Source organism: Mixophyes fleayi, chromosome 1 (assembly GCF_038048845.1).
Source record: "Mixophyes fleayi isolate aMixFle1 chromosome 1, aMixFle1.hap1, whole genome shotgun sequence".
NCBI classification, from domain to species: domain Eukaryota; kingdom Metazoa; phylum Chordata; class Amphibia; order Anura; family Limnodynastidae; genus Mixophyes; species Mixophyes fleayi.
The window spans coordinates 283,587,289-283,606,497 of record NC_134402.1 but is presented as its reverse complement, the minus strand read 5'-3'; the positions used below and the strand labels follow the sequence as shown (position 1 = coordinate 283,606,497).

Sequence of the window (19,209 nt, the reverse complement as noted above, 5' to 3'; positions counted from 1 at the left end):
ACCTATTTCCTCCCAAACATTAAATAATTAGCATTCACTTTTAAGAAACAGCTGTCCTTCTCCCCAAACTCAGCCACACATTCAAATAATAGCACCCAAACTACCCCAGCATTAAATGAAAAGTCCCACCATTCCATTCTTAATAGGTCCGCTATAACCCAACTATTAAATTAAATATCCCCAACCTTCACCCCAATAAATTAAAAACTCCCACTTTCAATTTACTATGAAATTAATATTTCACACCCCATCCACATCACATAAAATACCCCACTACACTTAAATTAAACTCCCTTTACCCTCCATATTAAAAGTCCATGCAAACCTATGTTTACAAAGGAGCTATTGTACTTATACATTAAATGCCTCCACTTACATTAAAAGCACAATAACATTCACACACTTACCCTCTTCATCTAGTGCTGTGTCTTGTGTCCTCCTGCTGCTCACATGAGACATGCAGTGGGAGAAAAAGGGGCGGGGCATACAGCAGGGGAGAGAGGGGCGGGGACACACAGCAGGGGAGAGAGGGACGAGGACCCACAACTGGGGAGAGAGGGGCGAGGACACATGGCAGGGAAAAGAGGGGCAAGGACACACAGAATAGGAGAGATGGCTGTGAACAGTGCAGATAGAAACAATCTGCACACAAGCTGCAAAGTGACTGTTCCCGGGCAGGGTCCAGCCACCTCAAGCATACAGTTCCCTAGGCTAGGAGGGGGGGTGGGGGAGTTCCAGGCACGAGGAAACCCCCCCTTGGTTTCCCTTATGTGATTCTAATGAAAAAATAGCTACAAAGTTGTTTCTGACTTTGATATTCCTTGTTCTGACCTGTTAAACTAGGTCCAAAAGAGGTGACAGATTCATATGCTGCAGTTGTTGGTTCTTCATGTTGTTGGTTCTTCATGTTGTTAGCTCTTCATGTTGTTGGCTCTTCATGTTGTTGGCTCTTCATGTTGTTGGCTCTTCATGTTGTTCTCTGTCCATGTTGCTGGTTCTTCATGTTGTTGGCTCTCCATGTTGTTGGTTCTTCATGTTGTTAGCTCTTCATGTTGTTGGCTCTTCATGTTGTTGGTTCTCTATGTTGTTAGCTCTTCATGTTGTTGACTCTTCATGTTGTTGGTTCTTCATGTTGTTGGCTCTCCATGTTGCTGGTTCTTCATGTTGCTGGTTCTTCATGCGTTGCTTGCAGTGGGCAAGAGCATTTTGATTCCCTTACAGCCTATTTATTAGACACTGTTGGGGTTATTTGCTACCATTGCTTAATGGCACAAATATACACTATATCATAGTGAACAATCAGATATTTGCTTTCTTTAACTAACTTGCACTAAGCAGAAAAAAAAGATAATGTATTGCACCTTGCACTTTGATAATGTTAGTAAATAATGACTTGGTAGCAGCTTTAGGTTTGCTATGATTGACTTTGTGCAACTCTTATATGTTTGCAAAGCCTGTTTGAAATCTATACTGTGACAGCATTTGTTTGACAAACATGAAAATGAATTCCCCTAGGTAATGTCTGTTCTTGGCCCTGAAGATAACTCACCTTAAGGGTTCACAGATAAAATGAAAATAAAATCAATCCTACCATTTATGCTATAACTGCAGTTACCTTTGCTCTCTGTGCTGTGTGAGAAGTTCATGTGCTAATGGCTCTTTTCTTAGTCAACAGTAGACGCTGATAGAGAAAAATCAAGTTATACTAAGAACATACTGTTTATTTTATTAATTCAGAATCGTGGAGTGTTTCAATACATTAAGATTGAAGGGAGGATCAAAACATTTAAACACCTGCTTAAATTACTAATTATTATCCATAACATGAAACAAGTGCTATTATTACTGATCGTTTCCCCTATGCACATCTTCTATTTATTGTAGTACAGCAGTGCATGTGGGTAAATAATTTAGTAAGAAGGAGAAACACAAATTCCCTGTTGATGGAAAAGACTGCTGCATTTACCAAATACTGTATTCCAGGCTGCTACAGTAACAGGGCCCTTTGAGCATATTTTAACATTGTAAAACGCTTTGTATGGAATTACAGTGCTATTTTCAATATGTTTTTACTAACTTGATCTATTTTATCCAAATGCAATTCTGGACACTCTCCATATCTTCAGCTCTCTCCCATTCCCAGGAATGACAACAGGAGTCAGGCACCTAAGTTATATATACTTTCAGTACTAGAATGCTGACAGCCTGCCTGCATTTCTGCATGTGGAGACCTCACACTGCCCATGGATGTGCATGAGAGAACACGCCTGTACAAGCCTATGTAGTTTCAGAAATAACACAGGAAAGATACCTAGATCCATGTTTTCTAAGCATCCATGTAAGAAGTATTAGGCACCTAGCGCATAATACTGTATATTGTTTCATAATAGGATCTACTTTGCTCTCTTTCATTTCTAAGATCTGTAAGTGAATCATTTCATCTGCATTTTGATGGAGAAATGGAGATAAACACAAAAGATAACATTCTAATCCAGAAGGATTTTCTTTTTTCTTTAACTCTTCTGTTACAAGACGTGTGCATTCCCCTGCCTCGGCCTAGGTCTGTTCTAGCCAATCGTCAACTTTTCTTTAGAGTCAAAGAGAGACATGTATTTTAGGCCATATTTTATAAAGTATACAGAATTCCAAAGAAAATAATATAATAGAACATTATTGATGTTGCAACTATTAATAGAAGACATTATGTTTTTCTAAATATCAGAACGACAATCTATTGGGACAATGATGTTTTGCCTTGAGCTGCTCTAATCTGGAAGTGGTACCATTCTCAGTCAGATCCTCCAGAACTTGAGGGCTTTGCTGGCTACTCCACAGCAGGGAGGGTGGTAGCCACAATGTAGAATTGCAGGAGATTTACTGGACATTTATTCTAGACCTAATATTTGTGATCTTATAAGAGCTAATTCTTGTTTATCCATAAGTACAGGATTTCCTTCAGAAGTCACAGCCATTGGACAGTGACTAAGTATGTAGGTGCAAAATATGTGTCTTACGTGGTGTGATTCTGCACTCAGGGGATAGACCATCTATCTGTCACCAACTGGTCCTAGGTCTGGGCCTGCAACTTTTCTCTCCTGCATTCAGCAGGCCACATCTTAACTTCATCCTGGGCTTTCTACTGAACACCTAATTGAGCCTTTCACTGAGATGCAGATCAATGCTATTTGGGAGGATTTCAAAACTCTAAAACAGGAACAGGTTGTAATCTCGCAAAATCTAACCTTGCAAGTAATTTGTGCGTTGAGATTTAGAGGAGAAACAAATATTAAATTCTCCTTAAGAAGCAATGTTAGAAACTTTGAATTTGTCCTTGATTCTACTTTGATCCTGTTGCAAAAATAACATCTACCAACTGAACAGCTCCTTTGTATTAGGATTAAAAAAATACATGTAAGCATTGCTTTTCGTTAAAATACCTGAGATTATGCTTCATTTACTACTGTTATGTTACCACTGGCATACAATATTATGATTCAAATGAATAATAATAATAAAAAAAAGTGGCATACTCTAACTCAGTTTTGTCCCAAATAATCATTTTTACAAATACTATAGTAGTTCTTTTAAAATCTTATGTAGTGTGTGAGAGTATGTTACCAGGGCACTAACACTTGACCAGGGGTGATGTTTAGGCTTTTTTTTACAGAATTGAATGAGTATAAATAATATAATATAATACTGCATAATAAAATACCTGCATCCATTCCATATCAGAAAGACACCCTTGAACTTGACCAGCATTGTATGAGTATAAACATGTAATATTACAGGGAAAAAGTCTCTTCAGCCACCAATAAACTGGGAAAAGCTATTATGGTTTTAGCATGAAACACAGATTTTAGTTGTCATTGTTTCTCCTTAATATGGAAATAAAACAAAAAAAATGTGATATGATTAATAGTAAATTGCATTGCTTTGCTTATCATTGAATGTCAAAACAGCTCTGGTTAATCAGTCATTGCTCATTGTATTTTAGCAAGTGCTGGCATATTTCTGTGAAAGTCTGCCCCATTCTTAGTCATTGACTTAATCAAAGAACAAACAGCCCATTGAGCCTTGAGGGTGAAAATCCAACCGCTGGCGGTGGGTGGTGATGTATAGTGGTTTCATAACCTCTAAATCGCATGTGGTTTGGGACAAACTGTCTTGTAAAACAGAATGAAGAACATCCGGTTGTATCAGACATTAGCTTCTGTAGCATCCTGATCTACTCAGGATCGGGCCTACTCCACGAGGGAGGATCTCGACCAAACAATCATGCCTCAGCCCCTAGAGATGAGAGACCACTCTTGATTGGTTGCCTGTCTATTAAGTAGGTGGGCTGATTGGACATTAACTCGCTTTGCATCGGCAGCTCTTTGGGAGCAGTCCACTTTGTGTATGGTGGTTCAAGACAAGAAGAAGATTCCAAGTAAGGTTTTAGCATGGCCACTGCACTACAGAAAATATGATGGCTACAATAATATTTTAAATATTAATAACGGGGCAAAAGGAATTATATATTTCTATTACTAAGGGCGCATAGTACTACTTTTTTAATACTGAGGTGGAACAGTACTAGTTGTATATTATTAAGGGGGCATAGTTTTATTTTATTTATACTAAGAGAGCACAATTAGTTGTTTTTATCCTAAGGGGGCCAGCAATCTTGCAATTTGAAAAATGCCCAAAAAACCACTGAAAAAAATGACATTTTAACTAAACCACATTTTTGTAAATGTTCCCAAATTGCAAAAGAAATAGACAATCAGAGCAAATTATTTCTATTCTATATATTTTCTATGCTATCAATAGATAAGGAACAACATCACCAACTTTGAGAGAGCTCATTATTATAGCTGTAAGTTAAGTGAGAAGATAAGGTTTAGTGCAGGCGGAATCGGTGATGTCTTGAACTGAGCGGCAATCTGCTGCCTTTTCCAGACCATCAATCTGGGACTTTTCCAGACCCACCGGTACATTTAGTGATGTAACCAAAACACAATCAAGCCAACACTTGAACATCATCAATGGCAACATGTAAACATCACATTTCTGACTGTCAAGAAAGGTAACCACAGACTGACATCTAATCCTTAACACTCCTCACATTAATGGTTAAAAGAGAGAAATTAGCCATTAGTTGGAAGAAAAAAGAAAGTTATAAAATACAATACATCAGTTACCATCCTTGTCAGGTGGGACTTGGTCCGGTCTGCCCGTGTCCCCATGTTAAGATGGGAGCAGACCTCTCTCTTCCAGTTGATCGAAAAGGCAGATGTCGGGCAGCTGCAGAAGTTCGTCCACATCCAACTCCTCCTCCGTTGACGAATCCCGAGCTGCCAGCAGCTTCGCTACCATCTCTCCCAGGGCCTCCTCCTGTGGAAGGGGATCCTCTCAAAGCTTGACCGCTGGCTTCTTGGAGGTTTCATAGTCAGCAGCTGGGCTGTCAAGCTCTTTCCTCTTCCTCCTCAATTTGCACTCCTTACCTGAAATGGGGGGAAATGTTCCAGGGAGACGGAGGGAGCTGCAGTAACATTGGAGGAGGTTAGTGCTACTGCAGGGGAGAGAGGAGGGAAGGTTGTGACGGAGCGAGGGGTGAAGGTGGGAAGAGGACCAGAGTGGGTTGGGGAGGGTGGGCGACTTGTGACAGCAGGAAGGAAGGGAGATACTGTCACAACGGGAGCAGGGGAGGAAGGAGTGGGGAGGGAGGTTGGAAGGGGAGTGGGAAGAGAAGGAGTGGAAGGTTTCTTACCCACTCGTGGCTGTGGTAGAGACTTATGTTGCTTCCTCTGGGTTGACTTGGGCTGCAGGGCAGGAGCAGGTCCACATTCTAGTAGTCCTTTACCAGCTGCTGCAGCATAAGTTCTGGCCCTTTGGGGGCAATCCCTGTAGATGTGGCTGGCCAGGCCACAGAGGTTACAAGTTGTCTTCTTTTGGCAATCCTTGGTCTCGTGTCCTGCCACTTTGCAGTTCCTGCAGGCTGAAACTTTGCAGCTTCTCAACATGTGGTCAGCTTCCCTGCACTTCCTACAGTTCCTTGGCTGATTAGCGTAGTGAAGAAGACCGCAGAGCCACCCAGGGCAAAACATGATGGCAGGTGCTGGAGACCGTCTGCTGCAGTGTCGTTTTTCATCAGCCTGACAATGATGGACTACTTGCCTGTCCAGAAACCGTTGGCATCCAGGATCTTAGAGGGGTCCTTGACCACGGAACAGAAGCGGTTTAGGAAGGTAGTGATATCCTTGCCAGGGTGTTAGAAAACAGGGTGCTACTGGACTGAGGACTTTTTATTCATCACCTGTTTCTTACAGTTTAATGTACTTTTTAATCCTTGGCCCAGTCTAAGTATATACACTTGAACATTGGTGTATTATATGTATTATTATTTGATGTTATTAGGTCCATTTTGGTCTTGCTATTATTTGCAATATTGTATGTATTTGAAATATAAATAATATTGCCATATTGTGTGCAAATAACAAGACGGCAGAAGTCATTTTGCTTGTGTTAGCTAAGCTAATTATCACTTGTCTCAAAGGTCGATTGTTATGAGGTGTGGCTTAGATCTCCTTGGAAAAGTTCTTCAGGGGTTAAATTCCACCTCCACAGGGAACACTCAGGACTTGAGTGAATTAAGCTACCATTGTTATTTCTGTTTTCTCCCTATTATCCACTAGTGAGCTGTACAGACAGCCAGGAGCCGGACTCAGCAGGGGATACCTGAGGGAGGACACCTTAGGAGGTAAGGGAGGGGGCTGGATAGTTTGAGAAGCACACCAATTGAGACCTTTTGCAACTTCCCTGGGCAGGCAGTTCCTAAGGAGGGATTAGGAGGTGATTAAAGTGGCTACCCTGGGAGGTGGAGACGGATGTGACTGACTTTGACCAAGATGTGATGCTCAGCCAGAGATGTGCTGTAGAACCAATCTCACTGGATTTATTTGAACTGATATCCTCACTTGTTGGACCTGCTATTGTTAAGGGAGTTGTGTTGTACCTATCCCACTGGATTTATTTGAACTGATTTTCTCACTTGTTGGACCTGCTATTGCTAAGGAGGCCATGCTGTACCTATCCCACTGGATTTATTTGAACTGATTTGTTCACTTGTTGGACATACTATTTTTAAGGGCGCCGTGTTGTACATATCCTATTGGATTTATTTGAACTGATTTCCTCACTTGTTGGACCTGCTATCGTTAATGGGGCCGTGCTGTATTTCATTCTCTTCTGCAGAATAAATCATCCTTCTATTTTTCCTCTAATACCATGTCTGAGTTATTTGGAAACCATGGATCTTCACACAGGGGTATGAGGATTGCTCATGGAGACCGTCACTCTTCTTTCCTCTCTCTGGATGGGGCTATTCCCCACAAATCGAGAAAATGGAGATTCCGATCTTGCTGACTTCACCACCTCCCAGTATCTCTTGCAGATGGCTATGGAGGCGAAGGTGATGTAGAAGATCCCCTTCAAGTAATTCTGCACGCTGAGGGTTTCAGCCTTGGAGAATCCCAGATTGAGGATCATTTTCTTGCCAAATGTCTCAGCTGTCATCTGGAATTCTTCCATTCACTTCCCTCAGTTTCAGGACGACGGTCTGCCTCATCCAGGGTTCCAGGGTGGGAGTTCTCTGGGGGGCATTCTGACTGGGCTTCCCTTGTCCCGAAGCAGCTGGGGCGATGGAGGCAAAGGTTCCAGCCTCAGGGAAAGACTTTGGTGCAGGGGTCTTTTCTCCCTTCTTCCTAGGGACAGGAGCAGGGTTTGAGGCAGGAGCTGCAGCAGCTGAAGCCATCTTCCTGGCTCCTCTTCCCAGGGCAGAAGGGCTTGAAAAGCTGGTCTGGAGGGCGATCTTCTACAAGGGGCCGGAGCCATGCAGATTTCCTCCCGCTGGGCTTAGAAGGGCAGGATCTTCTGCTGAGAAGAGGGGTTCTTCCACTGGGGTTGATCCGAAAATCTTCTCCCAAACAGAGAAGAGCAGGGCAGGGTCTCCCAAAAGGGAAGAAGGCCTCCTCAGCAGGAGTTAGACCCCAAATTTTCTTCCAGCAGGCAGGATCTGGCAGAGCTTCTTTCCATGAACTCGTTCTTCCTCGTTTGCGTCTTCTTTGCTTCATGGCCTGGTGTTTATAGCGAATTGTTAAGCCCTGAGAAGGACCTTTGTGGCCAGAAGATGCAAGGTGCAGCACAGTCTTAAGCAGCTTGAACCCTCACTAGTGTTAGATTATGCTATAGAACGAGCCACAATCAGCATTACGACCACTGGGTGTTTGGGCCTGATAAGAACAGATATAACCTTGATCTTAGCCAAAAGGCCAAAAAGCGGCTAACACCCACTGATGCCATAGAAATTGTAACAGGAGGCAAGTGTTGTCATTTGAAGTGGAAAAATTTGCAGGATCAGTCACAATTAGGCTAGCACTGACAGAGATGACTTGGCATTGGTGGATTCTGCAGCCACTTATGAATTGTCATTTGACATAGACAATGCCTGCAGCATCACATGAATTAGTTTGTCATCACTAGGAAGAGTGATGGGGAATCTCCACACTAGCAAATCAGGTCATGACTCTCCATATTCATTGCTGTGTGATAGAGCACTCAAAGCAGCCACAGTTAGCACAACAGTAGGTGCATTGCTGTTGCTGGTGTCAGGAGAGGGTTCTGCCTGGGAAGCTTTTCTGTGATCACTGCTAACAAGGGCTGACTGAGCATTGGACTGTGGGTCAGGGCACCTCCTATTCAACCTCCTCCTTACTTTTATGTTTTTAAAAAGTAATAAACCCCATTTCTATAATAAAAGAAACAAAATGAACAATTAACTAAAATAAATGAACAAATTAATAACAAAACTCACTAAAAATTCAATACACTGCTCTAAATATAGAGGAAATGAAATCCAGCTAAATGAAACTCTAACCCCCACCACCACAACCACCACTAAATGTAGTTTTAAACACTCTCCCTAGCTACCTGTTGCTCTCACAGAGATTGTAGATGGCTGTCAGGGAGTGGTCAGGACAAATTGGATTTGGGATCTGGTGAATTGGACCGAATAGAATCAAATGAAATTAAATTTCTTAAACAAAAAAATTATTGCAATTTGATATGAAATTTGGCTGTATCACAACAAACGGAGCTTCTAGGATGTCATACAACTTTAACATAAACACATATATATTGTTATATATCTACAACATTAATTTAAAGTAAATCTTGTCTTTAAATCACAAAAGCTATAGCTAATACAAAACAAGCATTTTAACACAGATGTAGTATTAAAAAGCTATACCAACTTGACCATTAAATGTAGGCAAGACGCAAAGGTTCATTATTCTCATAGCACACTCTCATTTTATTATACACCCTGTTAGTGGGTTATCAAAAAAGTGTTCAGCCTATGATGAGCTTTTTTAAATTAACACCCAGCAGATTATTCTGCAGTAAACAATGTGGGATAGCCTGAAAATCAATTAACTAGTGTGCTGTCTATATCTAAATGTTTCAATATTTGTCCATTAAATTAAGATCCATTGTCCACTAGATTGTAAGCTCTCTAACGAGCAGGACTTTCCCTACTCTTTGTTTTCATGTATGCATTTTTGTCTACTTCGAAGGTATGTATTGTACAGTCATAGCCAAAAGTTTTGAGAATTACATTAATATTATTTTTCTGCTGCCTCAGTTTTTATGATGCAATTTGCATATACTCCAGAATGTCATGACGAGTAATCAGATGAATTGCAATTTATTTTAAAGTCCCTCTTGCATGACAATAATCTTTATCCCAAAAACAACATTTCCACAAAGGACCAGATGACATCAGGTCAGTGATTCTCTCATTAACACAGGTGAGAATGTTGACGAGAGTAAGGTTGGAGATCACTCTGTCATGCTGACTGAGTTAGAATAACAGTCTAGAAGCTTTAAAAGGAGGGTGGTGCTTGAAACCTTTGTTCTTCCTCTGCTAACCATGGTTATCTGTAAGGAAACACGTGCAGTTATCATTGCTTTGCACAAAAAGGGCTTCACAGGCAAGGATATTGCTACTAGTTAGATTGCACCTAAATCAACCATTTATCAAATCATCAAGAACTTCAAGGAGAGAGGTTCAATAGTTGTAAAGAAGGCTTCAGGGTGCCCAAGAACGTCCAGCAGGCACCAGGACAGTCTCCTAAAGTTGATTCAGCTGCGTGATCGGGCATCACCAGTGTAAAGCTTGATCAGGAATGGCAGGAGTCAGGTGTGAGTGCATCTGCACGTACAGTGAGGCGAAGAGTTTTGGAGGATGGCCTGGTGTCAAGAAGGCCAGCAAAGAAGCCACTTCTCTCCAGGAAACTGGAGACTGCTGAGAACTGGGGTAAAGTCATTTTCTCTGATGAATTTTCTTTCAGATTGTTTGGGGCATCTGGAAAACCTCAATGCTTGTCCGGAGAAGAAAAGGTGAGCACTATAATCAGTCCTGTGTCATGCCAACAATACAGCATCCTGAGACCATTCATGTGTGGGGTTGCTTCTCAGCCAAGGGAGTGGGCTTACTCACAATTTTGCCTAAGAAGACAGCCATGAATAAAGAATGGTACCAAAACATCCTCCAAGATCAACTTCTCCCAACCATCAAAGAACAGTTTGGTGACCAACAATGCCTTTTCCAGCAAGATGGAGAACCTTGCCATAAGGCAAAAGTGATAACCCGGTGGCTCGGGGATTAAAACATCGAAATTTTAGGCCCATGACAAGGAATCTTCCTGGACCTTAATCCCATTGAGAACTTGTGGTCAATCCTCAAGAGGCGGGTGAACAAACAAAAACCCACAAATTCTGACAAATTCCAAGCATTGATTAGGCAAGAATTGGCGGCCATCAGTCAGTATGTGGCCCAGAAGTTGATTGACAGCATGCCAGGACGTATTGCAGAGGTCTTCAAAAAGAAGAGTCAACACTGCAAATATTGACTCTTTGCATAAACGTAATGTAATTGTCAATAAAAGCCTTTGACACTTAAGAAATGCTTGTAATTTAACTTTAGTATACCATAGCAACATCTGACAAAAAGGTCTAACAACACTGAAGCAGCAAGCTTAGTGAAAAACAAAAATTGTGTCATTCTCAAAACTTTTGGCCATGACTGTATATGTCTCCTTTAACTAAACAATTAAACAATCCATTTTCTATAACTTGTAACTTACAAGACATACAATAAGATTAGAGATGTGCAAAATTGTAGCAAATCTAAATAAAGTTTGTCACGGAACAAGTCATTTCCACAGAAAGATGAACTACCAGATACAATCCTTGAGTTCCGCTTTTGCTTTGACAAACTGCAAATTTAGTGGAGCGGGTTTAAAAATGTTGTTCATCTCTAAACAAGATAACCAATTACTTTTTGAGTTTCTGTAGAGATCAGAAGTGATATAAATCCCAGCGTTGCTCCTAAGTGGGAACATTAATTTGATTGGGACCAATTATAAGCTTGTTAAATGTGCTTAGTATTAAGGACGCACACTGGAGTCTTTTTTTCATTCCAATTACAGATGTATTATAAAATGACCCTTCAATAACCACCAGCACTAACTTACTTATTGTTCTACAGTAAAGACAACTTTCATGTGCTGCACAAGGGATACAAAATGCTAGCTCTACTGGCAGCACTGAGTGATAGAAGATACTGTGCTGTGTATATGCATTGAATGTTAACACTTGGGACGCTCCTGGAACAGATTTCTAAAGCAACTAAGCTCTGTATAATCTGCTCATTTTTGTTTTTAGCCTGAATTGCAATCTACAAAAACAGACAATACTACTAAACCCTGCAAGAAAAAATTGAATAAAGCACTTTCTCTCTCTGTAAGTGAAAGAGAAAATCACTGAGTCACACAATATGCAATGTCCGGAATGGGATAATTTGGTAGCTGTGCTGATCTTTCAGAAGATTACATTACCTAAATGTTGCTATGATGTATATTACTAATAGAGATGGTCACTGACCCCCGTGTTTTGGTTTTGGATTCGGTTTTGGATCTGGATTACCGTCGTGTTTTGGTTTTGGTTTTGGTTTTGCAAAACCGCCATTGCGTGTTTTGGTTTTGGTTTTGGTTTTGTTTGGTTTTGTTTTGCTATTTTTTGGGAAAATCCATGTTTTTGGGCCTAAATTAACCCAATTTAGTGCTCCAACTGTTTTAGAGACAAGTAATCTAATTGTTGAGGTAATAAATCATCCAAAAAAACAGTTTAATTCTTCGTTGGTAGGCCTATTCTACACACAAAACAGATTGTCTTCCTCTCCATCTATGCATATTGGCAATGCAGCCATCGTCTTTGAATGTATATTACACCCTACACTTATAGTTAAATATGTAAAGAAATGGAAAAAGCCAGTTTGGTTTCTGTCTCTCAAGGCCCCCCTCCACTTGTATAAAATACCAAAATATTCAGCCATTATAGACTGTACAATATTAATTGACATGGAGAAAGCCAGTTTGGTTTCTGTCTCTCTAGGCCCCCCTCCACTTGTATAAAATACTAAAAAATTCAGCCATTATAGACTGTACAATATTAATTGACATGGAGAAAGACAGTTTGGGGTCACTCTGTCTCTCTAGGCCCCCCTCCACTTGTATAAAATACCAAAAAATTCAGCCATTATAGACTGTACAATATTAATTGACATGGAGAAAGCCAGTTTGGTTTCTGTCTCTCTAGGCCCCCCTCCACTTGTATAAAATACTAAAAAATTCAGCCATTATAGACTGTACAATATTAATTGACATGGAGAAAGACAGTTTGGGGTCACTCTGTCTCTCTAGGCCCCCCTCCACTTGTATAAAATACCAAAAAATTCAGCCATTATAGACTGTACAATATTAATTGACATGGAGAAAGCCAGTTTGGTTTCTGTCTCTCTAGGCCCCCCTCCACTTGTATAAAATACTAAAAAATTCAGCCATTATAGACTGTACAATATTATGAAAAATGGACAAAGCCAGTTTAGGGTCACTCTGTCTATGACACCCTACCCTTAAGGATAAATTGCCCTAACAGCAGCCTTTCAAGATGGTATGTGATATGGAAATGCCACAAGTCCCTTTCCTCTTTGGGGGTAGATTGCACCCTACACTTACATAGAAAGTTTTAAAAAGATGTTATCGGCATCATCTTCAGCTTCATCCTCACCCTCATCAGTGTGTACGTCATCATCACAGACTATCAATTCATCGCCGCTTGAATCCGCCATTAGAGAACAGTCAGTGCTTGGATGTCTTGGATGGTGAAGGCCTTCCTCGTGGAAGATGTAGTTCATTTTTATAAACATCATTTTCTCCACATTTTTGGGAAGTAACCTTCTACGGCGATCACTGACTAAGTTCCCTGCTGTGCTGAACACTCGTTCAGAGTACACACTGGAGGGTGGGCAGCTTAGGTATTGCAAAGCAAGTTTGTACATGGGTTTCCAAATGGCCTGCTTTTCTTCCCAGTAAGGAAAGGGACTGTCTGACATTTCCATATCAACTACCTCTTGAAAGTAATCCTCCACCATCCTTTGCATGTTTATACTCATATTGGATGGAGTTATGGGCAAAGTGACACATTTTTTTGAAAAATCCTTCAAACCAGCCCAGATGTTAAATTGTTCTCGTCTGCCCCCTGTGTCTTCCCTGCTTCTTTTTTGGAAATTTAATTTTTTACGAGCAACAGCTTGAGAAAGTGAAGGAGGACACGTCGTCAAGCCGAGGCCCAGTTCAGCGGCCAACTTGCTGAGCAATAGCTCCTTGCAAAAGTTCACATCTCGCTCATTTACAAGTAAAGACTCAATGTAGGTTTTAAACCTTGGATCAAGCACAGTGGCCAAAACGTACTGATCCGAGTTCAAGATCTTAATAACTCGAGGATCATTGTGAAGCGAATTAAGTACTTGATCGACAAGGCCAACATACTTTGCTGAATTGCTTGCTTTCAGCTCCTCCTTCATTTTCTCAAGCTGCTTTTCCAATAGTCTAATTAAAGGAATGACTTGGCTCAAACTAGCAGAGTCTGCACTGACCTCACATGTCACAACTTCAAATGGTTTCAGCACCTTGCACAGCACTGAAAGGATTCCCCACTGTGCAAGAGTGAAATACATCCCCCCTCCTTTCCCAATGTCATGACTTGTGCAATATGCTTGGATGGCTTTGCGCTGTTCCTCCATCCTCTGAAGCATGTACAGGGTGGAATTCCACCGAGTTACCACCTCTTGCTTAAGTTGGTGGCAGGGCAAGTTAAACTGCTCTTGGAGCTGCTGTAATCTCCTACATGCTGTGGCTGAATGCCTGAAATGGCCTGAAATTTTACGGGCCACCGAAAGCATCTCCTGCACCTCACGGTTATTTCGTAGGAAGCTCTGCACCACCAAGTTGATGGTGTGAGCAAAACAGGGAATATGTTGGAAATCACCCAGCTGTAATGCTCGCACTATATTGTTGGCGTTATCTGAAATGACATACCCTGGGGAGAGTCCGAGTGGTATAAGCCATGCATCAATCACATCTCTCAGTTTGCGTAACAAATTGTCAGCCGTATGCCTGTTAGTGAAGCCGGTGATACAAAGAGTGGCCTGCCTGTGACAAATGTTACGTAGTGGTGTACATGCTGCTGCTGTTCCTGCTGGTGAAGGTGAATGACCAACCCAGTGGGCTGTCACAGTCATATAGTCTTTGGTTTGGCCACTTCCACTTGTCCACATATCTGTGGTTAAGTGAACAGTGGGCAGAATGGCATTTTTCAGCGCAATCTCTACATTTTTACACACTTTTTGGTATAGTTGTGGAATAGCTTTACGGGAGAAATGGTGTCGCGATGGAATTCTGTAACGCGGACACAAAACCTCAATTAACTGTGAAAAACCAGCTGCGTTTATTGTGGAGATTGGACGCAGATCTAACACTAACATTGCAGCCATGGCGTCTGTGATTCGCTTGGCGACTGGGTGACTGCTGTCATATTTGCTTCCCCTCGCAAATGATTGTTTCACAGTTAATTGCTGAAATGTAGGACTGCTCATTTTATTCACCTGCCTCTGGGATGACGATTCACCCCCAGCAGCAGCAACAGCAGCAGCAGGACTAACGCTTTCTTCAGAGGAATCAATAATAGTGCCGGAGTCATCCAGCCTTAAGTGGGATGCCGGGCTAACTCCGAGCGCTACTGAGGATATTGATGAGGATGGTGTGGTGGGTGTATTTTGTAGCCGTCGGTATGTCGGTGAGCGGAGGGTCTTAGCTGATGAGGGAGTGCTTGTATTCTTTTGGGAAGAACTTTCAGCTTTTCCCAACACTTTGCCATGAACTCTCGTTAAATGGCGTAACATAGACGAGGTTCCAAGATGGTTAAGGTCCCTCCCTCGACTGACTGTGGCTTCACATACACTACAAATGGCTATACAATTGTTGTCTGGATTTGGGTAGAAATAATTCCACACATAAGAAGTGGATTTTTTTGTTTTATGCCCAGGCATGACAATGGCCTTTTTCTTGTCACGTGCCAGAACTGCTGCCACTGGTGCAGGACTTACACAAACAACCTCATCCTCATCAACATCCTCATTAGCGCCCTCGTCGCCTACACAAATCTCCCCCTCATCCTCTTCTAATTCCAAAGTGGCATCCTCAATTTGGGTATCACCGGCTACACTCGGGCTATTAAGGCACACATCAGCAGAATGCTCACGATTAGACATCCCACTGTTGGATGGACTCTCCACAGGGATTGTTGTCATTTGTGAATCAGAGCAAATATTCTCCTGTAATGCCTCACTGGTATCTTGCAGCTCAGCTTTGACGCGTAACAGTAGTTGTGCACCAATTGTAGCCTGGGTAACTTTTTGGGATCTGCCACTAATAGCCAAAGGTGAAGGCCTCATTCTCTCTTTGCCACTGCGTGTGTAGAATGGCATGCTTGCAATTTTTTTTTTATCGTCACTTAACTTTTGCTCAGTTACACTTCTTTTTCGCTTCAATACAGTAAATTTTTTTTTGGTTTTTGTTTTTTGCACTAATTTGAAAACACTCTGTTGTTTGACATCGCCTTGGCCAGATGACGTACTGGGAACACTAACATCAGGACTGGTGACAGAACCTGGTTGCTCATTTAGATCATATGTGGACTGCTTTGAATCCATTCTGAGCGCAAACCACTGGGGAGTGCTAAAAATTATTGAGTAGATACTGCTGACAGATATGACTTTTGACAGCCAGAAATATTAATGCACAATTAGGGAGGACACCCCAAAAACACTGAGGAGTGCTAAAAATTATTGAGTAGATACTGCTGACAGATATGACTTTTGACAGCCAGAAATATTAATGCACAATTAGGGAGGACACCCCAAAAACACTGAGGAGTGCTAAAAATTATTGAGTAGATACTGCTGACAGATATGACTTTTGACAGCCAGAAATATTAATGCACAATTAGGGAGGACACCCCAAAAACACTGAGGAGTGCTAAAAATTATTGAGTAGATACTGCTGACAGATATGACTTTTGACAGCCAGAAATATTAATGCACAATTAGGGAGGACACCCCAAAAACACTGAGGAGTGCTAAAAATTATTGAGTAGATACTGCTGACAGATATGACTTTTGACAGCCAGAAATATTAATGCACAATTAGGGAGGACACCCCAAAAACACTGAGGAGTGCTAAAAATTATTGAGTAGATACTGCTGACAGATATGACTTTTGACAGCCAGAAATATTAATGCACAATTAGGGAGGACACCCCAAAAACACTGAGGAGTGCTAAAAATTATTGAGTAGATACTGCTGACAGATATGACTTTTGACAGCCAGAAATATTAATGCACAATTAGGGAGGACACCCCAAAAACACTGAGGAGTGCTAAAAATTATTGAGTAGATACTGCTGACAGATATGACTTTTGACAGCCAGAAATATTAATGCACAATTAGGGAGGACACCCCAAAAACACTGAGGAGTGCTAAAAATTATTGAGTAGATACTGCTGACAGATATGACTTTTGACAGCCAGAAATATTAATGCACAATTAGGGAGGACACCCCAAAAACACTGAGGAGTGCTAAAAATTATTGAGTAGATACTGCTGACAGATATGACTTTTGACAGCCAGAAATATTAATGCACAATTAGGGAGGACACCCCAAAAACACTGAGGAGTGCTAAAAATTATTGAGTAGATACTGCTGACAGATATGACTTTTGACAGCCAGAAATATTAATGCACAATTAGGGAGGACACCCCAAAAACACTGAGGAGTGCTAAAAATTATTGAGTAGATACTGCTGACAGATATGACTTTTGACAGCCAGAAATATTAATGCACAATTAGGGAGGACACCCCAAAAACACTGAGGAGTGCTAAAAATTATTGAGTAGATACTGCTGACAGATATGACTTTTGACAGCCAGAAATATTAATGCACAATTAGGGAGGACACCCCAAAAACACTGAGGAGTGCTAAAAATTATTGAGTAGATACTGCTGACAGATATGACTTTTGACAGCCAGAAATATTAATGCACAATTAGGGAGGACACCCCAAAAACACTGAGGAGTGCTAAAAATTATTGAGTAGATACTGCTGACAGATATGACTTTTGACAGCCAGAAATATTAATGCACAATTAGGGAGGACACCCCAAAAACACTGAGGAGTGCTAAAAATTATTGAGTAGATACTGCTGACAGATATGACTTTTGACAGCCAGAAATATTAATGCACAATTAGGGAGGACACCCCAAAAACACTGAGGAGTGCTAAAAATTATTGAGTAGATACTGCTGACAGATATGACTTTTGACAGCCAGAAATATTAATGCACAATTAGGGAGGACACCCCAAAAACACTGAGGAGTGCTAAAAATTATTGAGTAGATACTGCTGACAGATATGACTTTTGACAGCCAGAAATATTAATGCACAATTAGGGAGGACACCCCAAAAACACTGAGGTGTGCTACAAATTATTTAGTAGATACTGCTGACAGATATGACTTTTGACAGCCAGAAATATTAATGCACAATTATGGGGGACACCCCAAAAGCGCTGGGGAGTGCCAAATATGAAGAAAAAATAATAAACCTCTATCCTCCTCTCTGCACTAGCGATTTTGGTTAGAGCAATTGCAAGAACAATATGGTATTCTCTGTCCCTGCTCTAATTAGCCTATGACTACACCCTGCTCTCTCCCTCTGTCAAATGGCGATGGATTGCTGTGGAGGCGTGTATTTATAAAGTTGAAGTATCGCGAGAACCGAGTCCCGAGATCCGACGACGTCACAATGACGTTCGGCCTCGATTTGGATTCGGAATGGGCGGGAGAGTACCGAGCTGCTCAGCTCGGTACTCGGATACCCAAAGTTCGGGTGGGTTCGGTTCTCGGAGAACCGGACCCGCCCATCTCTAATTACTAATAAGACTGTAAGAGATCAACAAGTCTGTGAGCCAAGACACAGTCATGCAAATGACATTTGCAGCAAAACTCAACATTTTACAGATGTGCAAAGTCCCGTCAAAACAATTTTTGAGTTTCCCTTTTGCATTGCCAGTCTGCATAGTGCCATTCCACACTGTATACGTACATTTGGACTTCCTGGAATTATAGTCTATGAATTGAACAGAGTGGACAATGTTCAATTCATTCTGTGGTGTTGCTGTGATTGTGGTAAGACTAGTAACACTTATGACAAAATTCAACCAATGAAATGTGAAAGCCTCCATGAGCTCTACAGCTCACCTACAGTAGACTTAGAAAGGGATTATCTTTGTATACAAGCCACCATATATATTAGGCTCAACGTTGTATGCTAACCACAACATAAGGCCAGCTTTTATACTAGCCAATAGATTGAGTTCAGCTTTCTGTAATAGCCTCCAAATTGGGCTCAGCTTTGTGCATCGGCAGCTTCAGTTCTGCTTTGCACTGGTCATCAAATATGGCTCAGGTTTGCAAAATGGTCCCCTGATTGGTCTCTGATTTATATACTAGAAACCAGAGTGGGCTCAGTTGTGTGTAATAGTCAACAAATGATCCTCAGCTTCGTATACAAGCCACCAGATTGTGCTCAGGTTTTTAAATTGAATACATGTAGGACTTGGCTTTGCACACTAGTCACCAGATTCAGCTGAGCTTTGCATAGTAATTACCAGAATTGTCTGGTAAAAAAAACATGCAAAATATTAT

At 41.3% G+C, this 19,209-nt stretch overlaps 1 protein-coding gene and 1 pseudogene across 5 annotated transcripts in view; one reads left to right on the top strand and one right to left on the bottom strand.

The window, feature by feature from the left end:
• The window catches only part of TRPM3 (transient receptor potential cation channel subfamily M member 3), a 295,149-nt gene that overhangs the window by 51,876 nt on the left and 224,064 nt on the right, over nt 1-19,209 (top strand). The window lies entirely within an intron of this gene.
• Nucleotides 5,233-7,798, bottom strand: LOC142107868 (uncharacterized; annotated as a pseudogene).